The following is a 9,560-nucleotide window of genomic DNA, read 5'->3' as shown; positions in this document are numbered from 1 at the left end:
TCTACAAGGTCCATACAGACAATTATCAGGCAGGAACCTTCTTACACCACCCCGCACTCAATTTGGTCGTGGTAGAATCCTCTATTTCCAGGAACAGGTCGTGTTCCAACTCTACATCCCCGGACAAGGAGGACAGGAAATTAAACTCCTTCGGCAGACACATTTATTCCATCTTGGCTCTGAACTTCAAACTGTCCACTTACCAGTCTTACAGCACCTGTTATAACCACTGCCTATGGGAACATCTAGCACCCTTCTTAAACCATCTTCCACCACATGATAAAGACCCTGCCAAGACTTTTCTTAAGGAAGTGACCCAGCTAGTTAAACAAAGAACTCTAGCCTGCTTCTGGGCTAGATTCAAGGTGCTGGTATGGACCTTTAAAGCCCTACACGGCTTGGGGACAGGGTACCTGTTAGATCACATTCACCCATATGAATCTGCCAGGGTCCTCTGCTCATAATCTCAGGCCCTGCTCATGGCCCCGCCACTAACAAAGATCCAGTTGGCAGTGACTAGAGACAGGGCCTTTTCGGTTGTGGCCCCTCAGCTTTGGAACACCCTCCCTGAAGAGCTTCGTCATGCTACCTCAGTGTTTTTAAAAAACGTCTCAAAACACACATTTTTAAAGAGGCTTGATAATGTTCATTTTTTAAAATTATTATTATTGTTGTTCTATCTGGTAGGTTCTTTCACTTCTTATAATTTTCAGTTTTTAGCTTTTAAAATAACCATTAATTTGAACCTAATATTGATTGTGGCTTTTAATCTGACAACTTTTTTGTTTAATTTAGTTAATTTTATTACTTTTATTGTATCTTATATCTAATTTGTTGTGAGCCACCCCAAGCAGTAGTGCACTGGAGGGGCGGGGTATACATATTTTAAATAAATAATAATTAATAAACTCGATTCTGCCAGACACTCAGCTGAGTGCACCTCCAAGGTCATGGCCACCTTCATAGCTATCCGTTGCCATGCCTGGCTTCGTTCGGCTCGGCTCGAGTATGATGCTCGTGCCCATGTGGAAGATCTGCCATTTGATGGAAATACACTTTTCAGCAACAAGACCAATGGGACCCTGCAGAAGGTCCAGTGCCTTCAAAATATGGCTCACTTTGAGCTTTCAAAACCCCATGCCTAGACATCAGCGGCCAACCAGATGGCACCGAACTCAGCCACAGTGACCCACCTCGCAGTATCAACAAAGCAACCGTTCCTTTCGTTCACCTCAATGTCAACCCAATGGGAAATGCCGGCATACACCTCACAGTGTGCACCACCCAACAAACCTAGACCGTCTTCCACTTTCACCAAGAAACAGTGACTCCTCATTCCAGCACACTTGGGGGACCCACCTCCCTACCTCACAGTGTGGGAGAAAATTACATCAGATTTGTGGGTCCTCACAATAATAATTGGATACATGCTGGAATTTTCATCCACACCCCCATCCAACCACCCAGTCACTACCAAAGCCACCCCCGTTCTCTTGGCGGGGGTTCACTTCATTACTAGACAAAGAGGTAATAGTTCTCAACCCTTCTTAGAGGGGTTTCCACTCCCCATACTTCACTGTTGCCAAACATGATGGGGACCTCCGCCCCATCCTGGACCTTCGACAGTTAAACCGTTGCATTACTTACAGATGTTTCTGGATAATCACTATCACCACCATCCTGACACTCCTGCAGAGGGGCATGTGGTTCATCTCGCTAGACCTCAAACATGCATACTACCACGTTACCATCCACCCTTAGCACTGGCACTACCTACGCTCCAAAATAGGCAACACCACATGCCACTTCTGGGCCCTCCCTTTCAACCTTGCGTTGGCCCCAAGGGTGTTTACCAAATGCATGGCCCCAGTGGTGGCCTTCCTATGGAAACAAGGTATCCAGGTCTTCCCGTAACTAGATGACTGGCTCCTGGTGGCAGAAGCCCCTCAGTCGGTCCACTAGTTTCTCAACAGCACAGCTCCCTCCTAAATAATCTGGGGCTCCAGATCAACTACGACAAGTCCAAACTAACACCCACCAAGTGCATAGAATTCTTAGGCTTACTCTTCCACTCACCACAGGCAAAACTCTACCTGCCAGAACGCAGAATACACACCCTTATCTCCCTGGCATCTCAGGTATCAAATCAGCGCCACCACAGGGCCCAGATCATCCAAAAGCTTCTAGGCTACATTGGCTCAACAACACACATACTTCCTCATGCCAGACTCTGCTCCAGGATTTTACAGAGCTGGTTCTTTCACTGCTTCTGCCCACATACAGACCCTCAGTCTCACTGGCTCAGCATACCCATCACAATCCACCAATCATTTCATTGATGGACAGACATACACAATCTCTCCATTGGAGCATCCTTTCACCCACCAACCCCACCACAGCCACATCACATCATCCAACACAGGTTGTGGAGCCAAAATTCAGGACCTGTCTATCCAGGGCCTTTGGGACAATCAGGGACACAGATATCATATCAACTTCCTCAGTTTACTAGCCATCTTTAAGGCACTCAAAGGTTTCCTTCCACTCCTCCGACGTTCCGGAGTCACCATCCAGACAGACAGCACTACAGCCAAGGCCTACCTCAACAGACAAGGGGGCATCCGTTCCACCAGCTTCCTGAACCTGTGTCTCAACCTCTGGTCATAGTGCATCAGACACTCTATCACACTGGTCATGGCGAACATCCAGTAAAGCCGATTCCCCCAGCAGAGCAGGAGTGGACTCACACAAATGGCAACTGGAGGACAACCTCATTTTCTCAGTTTTTAGCCGATGGTTTCACCCGGAAATAGACCTATTTGCATCACACCTAAACAGCCAATGCCCCCTCTACTGCTCCAGAGTGGGCAGGGGACACAACTCCCTGGGCGATGCTTTTGCAACTTTGTGGATGGGATGGACAGCCTATCTATTTCCTCCAATTCCCCTGCTAATCAGAGTACTTCAAAACATTCAGCAGGACCAAGTACAATGCATCCTCATAGCCCCTTGGTGACCCAGGAGACTCTTGTTTCCTCTCCTCCTATGCCTTGCAACAGGCAACTACTACAAACTACCAGTATATCCTCACCTTCTCTCCCATCACTCCGGACAGCTCCTCCACCCAGACTTCCACAGATTGTACCTCACTGCATGGTGGATATGACCCTCTTCCCACAGCCTCTACGAGTCTTGTCTGCATTCAAGAAACCTGCAACAATAAAATCTTATCAGCTTTCTAAATGGATGTGCTTTCTAAACTTTCTTCACTCACACAACATTACTCCAGAAAAACTGTTAATGGAGCACGTTTGTACTTATCTCCTTTCATTAAAATAAGCTGGTCTTAAAGGTGGCCATCATGGCACATTCACAACCCAGAACTACATCCTTCTTCAAGGACCCTATCGTTCAGAAATTTCTCAAGGGCCTGGCTTATCTATACCCAGGCCCACGCAGACCTCTCGCTAGTGCTTGCCTGCCTCGTGTGACATCCCTTCGAACTGATGCAGACCATTTCTTTGGATCTCATCTCCTGCAAGGTTGCGTTCCTCATAGCCATCATGTCCGCCAGGATAGTGAGTTAAAAGAGCTGAGAGTAGACGCGCCTTACCTGATCTTCCACAAAGACAAGGTGGTGCTCCACCCCGACATTGCCTTCCTTCCCAAAGCTGTCTCCTCCTTTCACTGGTCCCAGCCACTCACCTTGCTGGTGTTCTTCCCTAACCCCTTGGATGATGCACAGCGCAGTCTACATACCCTGGATGCCCATAGAGCGCTGGCCTTCTATTTACATAGAACTTCTGCAGAACGTTCTTCTCAGTTGCTTTTTTCTCACACAAACTGGACCAGACAAAGGCAAGGTGGCATCGTCACAGACCATCTCCAGATGGGTGGTCAAGACTATAACATTATCTTACCAACTAGCCAAGAAAGAAATTCCTTCCTTTATCAGAGTGCATTCTACCAGAGTGGTGGCAACCTCGACAGCCTTTGATAGGGCAATCCCACTTGATGTTATCTGCCAGGCCACTACTTGGGCATCTCCTCACTCCTTTATTCAGCATTATGCCCTTGGTTACCACTCTAGAAGGGATGAGGCTTTTGGCACAGCTGTCCTACAGTCACTCTTCGCTTGACTCCCACCTCAAGGTAAGATTTTCACTGGGTGCAGCTTGCTATGCACCCAGTTGTGTAAAGCACAGAGATCACGTCAAAGAATATCAGGTTGCTTGCCTGTAACTTGAGTTCTTTAATAGTCATCTGTGCTCTTACACACCCACCCAAACGTCCCTCTCCAGGTCGACTGACTCGGACTGAAGGAGGGAGGACATGTGACCACAAGAAGGGGAGGAGCTACCGCCTATCTAAGAGAGAAACTAGCTTGGACAATTCTGATGAGGTCTCTGTGCAGGCGCAAAGCCCAATCGTGTAAGAGCACAAACGACCACTAGAAGAACCCAAGTTATAGGTAAGCAATCTGACATTCAATTAGAGTGGGGATTCGGGCCAAGGAGTTCTGAGACTCAAAGGTTTAGACAATCTAAAAATAAAGGACTAGGTTATTAGAACAGTCTGTAATAAAGAGCAGTTTGTGAAGTACAGTTCTGATAGGGAACTGGGTTCAAAGGGGGGAAATCTTATATATTGTATGTAAAGTAACTAAGTTCTGTGAGGTGTTCAAATCATCCACTTGATAACCAGGCACTATTTCAGCCCTATTAATCAGGAGAGAAACAAATCTCAGATAACATAATTAAGTAAATATTATTCTAGTTTTGTTTCAAAGTACATCTGACTGAGTTATTTCTCTAACAAATCCTCATGTCTGCAAAACCATGTTATAGAGTAAAGAAACCAACACTGTTACAGAAGCTTCATCATATAATTGGTGGCAGTGGAAATATAATTACACTTATACAAGCCAAAGAAACATCTATGATGAAAAACCACTGAAAACAAACTTTACACACATCCCTGACTCAGATCAAACACCACAGCTTATCAGATGCATCTGGTGGGCCACTGTGTGAAACAGGATGTTGGACTAGATAGGCCTTGGGCCTGATCTAGCAGAGCTGTTATATTCATGAAGAACTGATTGTGTGGTTTCTACGGTCTGAATATAGTGACAGTAGAATTCCCCAAATCTCCACCCCATATAGTATCTGTGTAAACAAAATTCATTTTCTTGCAGTTGTTTAGGGTTTTTAAAAAGTGTGGCAGATTGGTGTGTGGAAATTTTCCTTTCTTGACTCAGGTCAGTTAATGAATAAACTGACTGAACCGGTTTTAACCAGCTCTTAGCAGCCTTCTCAGTCAACTAGCTCAGAAATTACTCCTGTCAGCGATGAGTCATTTCTGCAGCGTGCTCAGAGAAGCTGCATATGAACAATTAAAAATCCTTAACCCAGAAAGCTAAGGAAAAGATTCTGGTAAACCCAGAAGTTCTGGTAGGTTACTGCTGCCACCAGATCTCTCCTACAGGCTACTCTGAACAGACATTAGAGTGATCAAAGATCCCCGTTCACCTTTTCTTCCTTGCTAACAAGCAAGAATACAACCAATTATTCTACCAGGCATCTACCTGCACATGGAGTTAAATGTTAATTTGGCCAAGCTCTTATTGAGACATGTTTTGCACTAGATAAATCCCTCTTCTAGCCCCCCCCCCTTTCTCCCGCTGTATTAATAACCAATCCTTGGAAGCTTGAAAAAAGTAAAGAATGGGGCGGGGGGAGACTTTTTATTAAAATTACTACAGACTAGTTCTGTCTGGAGCTTTTAGCTTTTTACATACACTTAAAAATACTTAGTTGGTTACATATTTCAGAAGCGCCCAGATTATTCTGGGGTGGAGCACTTTGAAATCTTAGTTACTCAGTTGCAAAGAACAGATATTTAGGGCAATGCAAAGCACGCACACAAAGAAATATACATTCCTGACGCAAAGTTTGACTAAACACTTTCCCCATGCTAAATTCCGGAAACAAAAAACCCTGGCTTACATCCCTTGAACTCACCAAGCCCCTGATGAGAACTAAGCTTCCTGAAAAAGTGTCTTACAAGGATCTACAGCAGGCCTGCTCAACTTCGGCCCTCCTGCAGATGTTGACCTACAACTCCCATAATCCCTTGCTATTGGCTACTGTGGCTGGGGATTATGGGAGTTGTAGTCTAAAAACAGCTGGGGGGCCTAAGTTGAGCAGGCCTGATCTACAGTCATTCTCTTGCAGCAAACATCATTGCTGCATGTCTTCCTCCATGTTCCCAGCACAGACTTCCTTTCTTCCCTGGATTCCCCCACAGCTCTCATGTCCCACCCACCTAGTGGACTGATTGTTCAAGCCCTGGAGTTCACCACCCTGTTAGTCAAGACAAGGGTTCATTTCCTGTTAACTCCTTAGAGGGTGGGGAGACTGGTCACTATAACTAGGTATTCGGACAAATTGAATTAAGGTTCCTTAGGCTCTGGTGCAAGATAAGTAAGAGAGGTTAATGTCCATCTCTCTATAGGCATTATCCACCACATCTTCTCACTTCGCCTTTTTTCAAGTTAATTAGCCAAGTGATGAATTTTGGAAGCCCTGTTGTGGAACTTGCTCATTGCCTATCTCTCTAGAACAGGGGTGGGGAACCTTGGCCCTCCAGCTGTTTTTGTACTACAACTCCCACCATCCCCAGTGTGGCTGGGGATGATGGGAGTTGTAGTTCAACAACAGCTGGAGGGCCAAGGTTCCCCACCCTTGCTCTAGAACATGGGCATGCCAGCTGTTGAACTACAATTCCCATCATCCCCAGCCACAAATTGTGTTTGAAACTTTTGTTGAAGATGGTATATAAAAATATTTTTGTTGTTGTGGCTGGGGATGATGGGAGCTGTGGTTCAACAACAGCTGTAGAGCCCATTCTCTAGAAGAACACACAACTGCAGACCCTAGTCATGAAGTTGTGGATTCCATGGTGTCAATTCATTTTATATTTTAGATATGCTAGAAGGAGCTTTCCAGTATGTTGAGCTTGACATTCTCAGATACCTTTAAAAATGTAGCCATTCTATGGGATGAGAATTTTTTTCCCCTTTGGGAATTGGGCAAAATCCAAGTCTTGATTTCTCCCAGAACCCTGGAATACCTTATTTAGGCTAGACTTCTGGATTTCATTTTATAGTTAGCAGCTTACATCCCATGCTGCAATCCGAAGCTCTTGAGAAGTGCACTCATTACTGTGATGAAGCCTGTGCTGCTTGCAAAGGCAGGGCTTCTCCGTGCCTACTGATTTGCATTGGTAGGCTCGGAGCATTTCCTTCATTGTAGCAGCGAGTGCACCTCTCTCTTAGAGCTACAAACTGAACATAAGAGCAGCCTTGCTGGATCTAGGGATGGGCCCGGACCGGTCTGGAGGCCATTAAAAAAGCCTCCGGACCTGGGCGGTCTGGTTCGGGTGTGGGGGGGTACCTTTTAAGAGCGGCGGGAGGGTTTACTTACCCCTCCCGCCGCTTTCCCCGCTATGGCGCCCGTAATCCTTAGAGTAATTGGGGCGGCAGGACACCCTGCCGCCCCTTCCCCGACGTTGCTTGTAAAAATTCCCAGGACTCCTGGGAGTTTTTACAAGCAACGTCGGGGAAGGGGCAGCAGGGAGGTGTCCTGCCACCCCAATTACTCTAAGGATTATGGGCGCCAGAGCGGGAAAGCGGTGGGAGGGATAAGTAAACCCTCCCGCCGCTCTTAAAGGTACCCCCCCACCCCAGTGCTGGACCGCAGTTGGCGGTTCCATGCACACCCCTAGCTGGATCAAGCTGAAGGCCCATCTAGTCCAGCATCCTGTTTCACACAGTGGCCCACCAGATGCCTCCAAGAAGCCCACAGGCAAGAACTGAGGGCATTCGCTCGCTCGCTCTCTCTCTCTCTCTCTCTTGCTGTTGCTTCCCTACAACTGGTATTTAGAGGCATCTTGCCTCTTAAATATATTGACTCTTGTACTTTAAAACATCTTTCAATATCTTGCCATAATGCTGTGTGGTACGTAAGCCCCTGATGTTCATTGGATTTCCCCCCACCTCAAACAAAAATTAATGGATGTAGCAGCTACCTTCATGTCTGCCTTTTTATTGTCTCCCTGTGTGTTCCTCAACTTCATGCAAATGTGTAAACAGAAAAACAGTGATTCATTATGACGTGATCACCTATATGCTGTGCTTCTAAACATGAGCCCATTGTGCATTTCTGCACATTTGTGCTTCTGTGGAACACTACAGGTCTCTCTACATTTTGGGACAAAGGTACTAAATTAGTTAGAATATTTATTATTTCACCCTTATCCATCCCAAACTCAAGGAGGAAAATAGAAGGGCCAAAGTCCCACAAAGAACACCAAGACTGACAAATGAGCCCTTTTTTTGACCAAAGGGAAGGATATAGGCCGATGTAAAGCAAAAAGGGTTGGACTCCAGCAACACTGTAATTGCAAAGCTTTGACTTCTTCTCCAGTCAATTAAGAGTTAATTCTCTCATGGTTCTCAGCTTCCAGAGCAGGACCTGGGTCCTATTTTCCAACAGCTGCCAATTGTACTACAGGACATACACCTTTTGAGTTTCAAAAAAGCCATTTGTGACATGGTAAAAAGCTAGCTATTCATCTTAAAATAGAAATCCACTGAACTAGCATGTGGCCCAAGAGAAGTTTAAGCAGTTCCCAGCCTGTACTAATAGTATAGTTCAGATTGCCATCTTAGTCTGGTGGAAGATACACTGGAAAACATTGTCCAATGTGGTTTTCTGAAGCTAGAGTCAAAACTGCCTCTACCTTTCAAGCTTTTCTCTACACTTAGGATTAAATCCACCAGGTTTTGTGCCATAAAGTCAGTTTAATCAGGGGTGTAGTAGCAAGGTTGAAGGCAGCCCCACCCACTGTCTGTATTCATGGCCCATGCAACTGCCTCCAGCCTACCTTTTCTTTGTAGGGTTGCCATATTCTGACTCCAAATCCAGGTGCCTAATTTGCATATTATGTAAATTGTTGGAAAATAATTTCTGAGCAGAATAGTGACTGCATGTTTTGCTCCATAACTGCTTCTACAAGGGCTAGAGCTTTGCTTTTTTTTTTTTTTTTTTTAATTAAAGCTGAAATCTGGGTGGGCTAAGCAAGCTGGGCGAGATGCTTAAAGTCCAGGTGAAACCTGGAATTTCGGGGGACATGGCAACTCTATTCCTTTGCAATGCTTACCTGCTGGAGCCCAGTGGCACACTTGTCCTCAATTCCATGCCAGCCACACCATCTGATGACATGATCACACTGCCCCATGCCAGCCAGGAACAGGCCTGCCTTAAAGGGACCACCTTGGATGAGGATTAGTGAGCGGGAATTGGCAAGTGCTTAGTGTAGGTTAAGGCCCACAGCCCTAGGCTTTCATTCCCCCTTGTCTAATGGTGACAACACCACTAGTTTTCATCTTGCAGGGCACTACTATTGATATTTATATACTACTTTTCAACCAAGTTTGCAAAGTGGTTTACACAGACATAATGGATAAATGATAAGATTATTCCCTGTCCCAAAAG

This window comes from Hemicordylus capensis, chromosome 1 (genome assembly GCF_027244095.1).
Source record: "Hemicordylus capensis ecotype Gifberg chromosome 1, rHemCap1.1.pri, whole genome shotgun sequence".
Taxonomy (NCBI): Eukaryota; Metazoa; Chordata; class Lepidosauria; order Squamata; family Cordylidae; genus Hemicordylus; species Hemicordylus capensis.
This window is presented reverse-complemented; position numbering follows the sequence as displayed.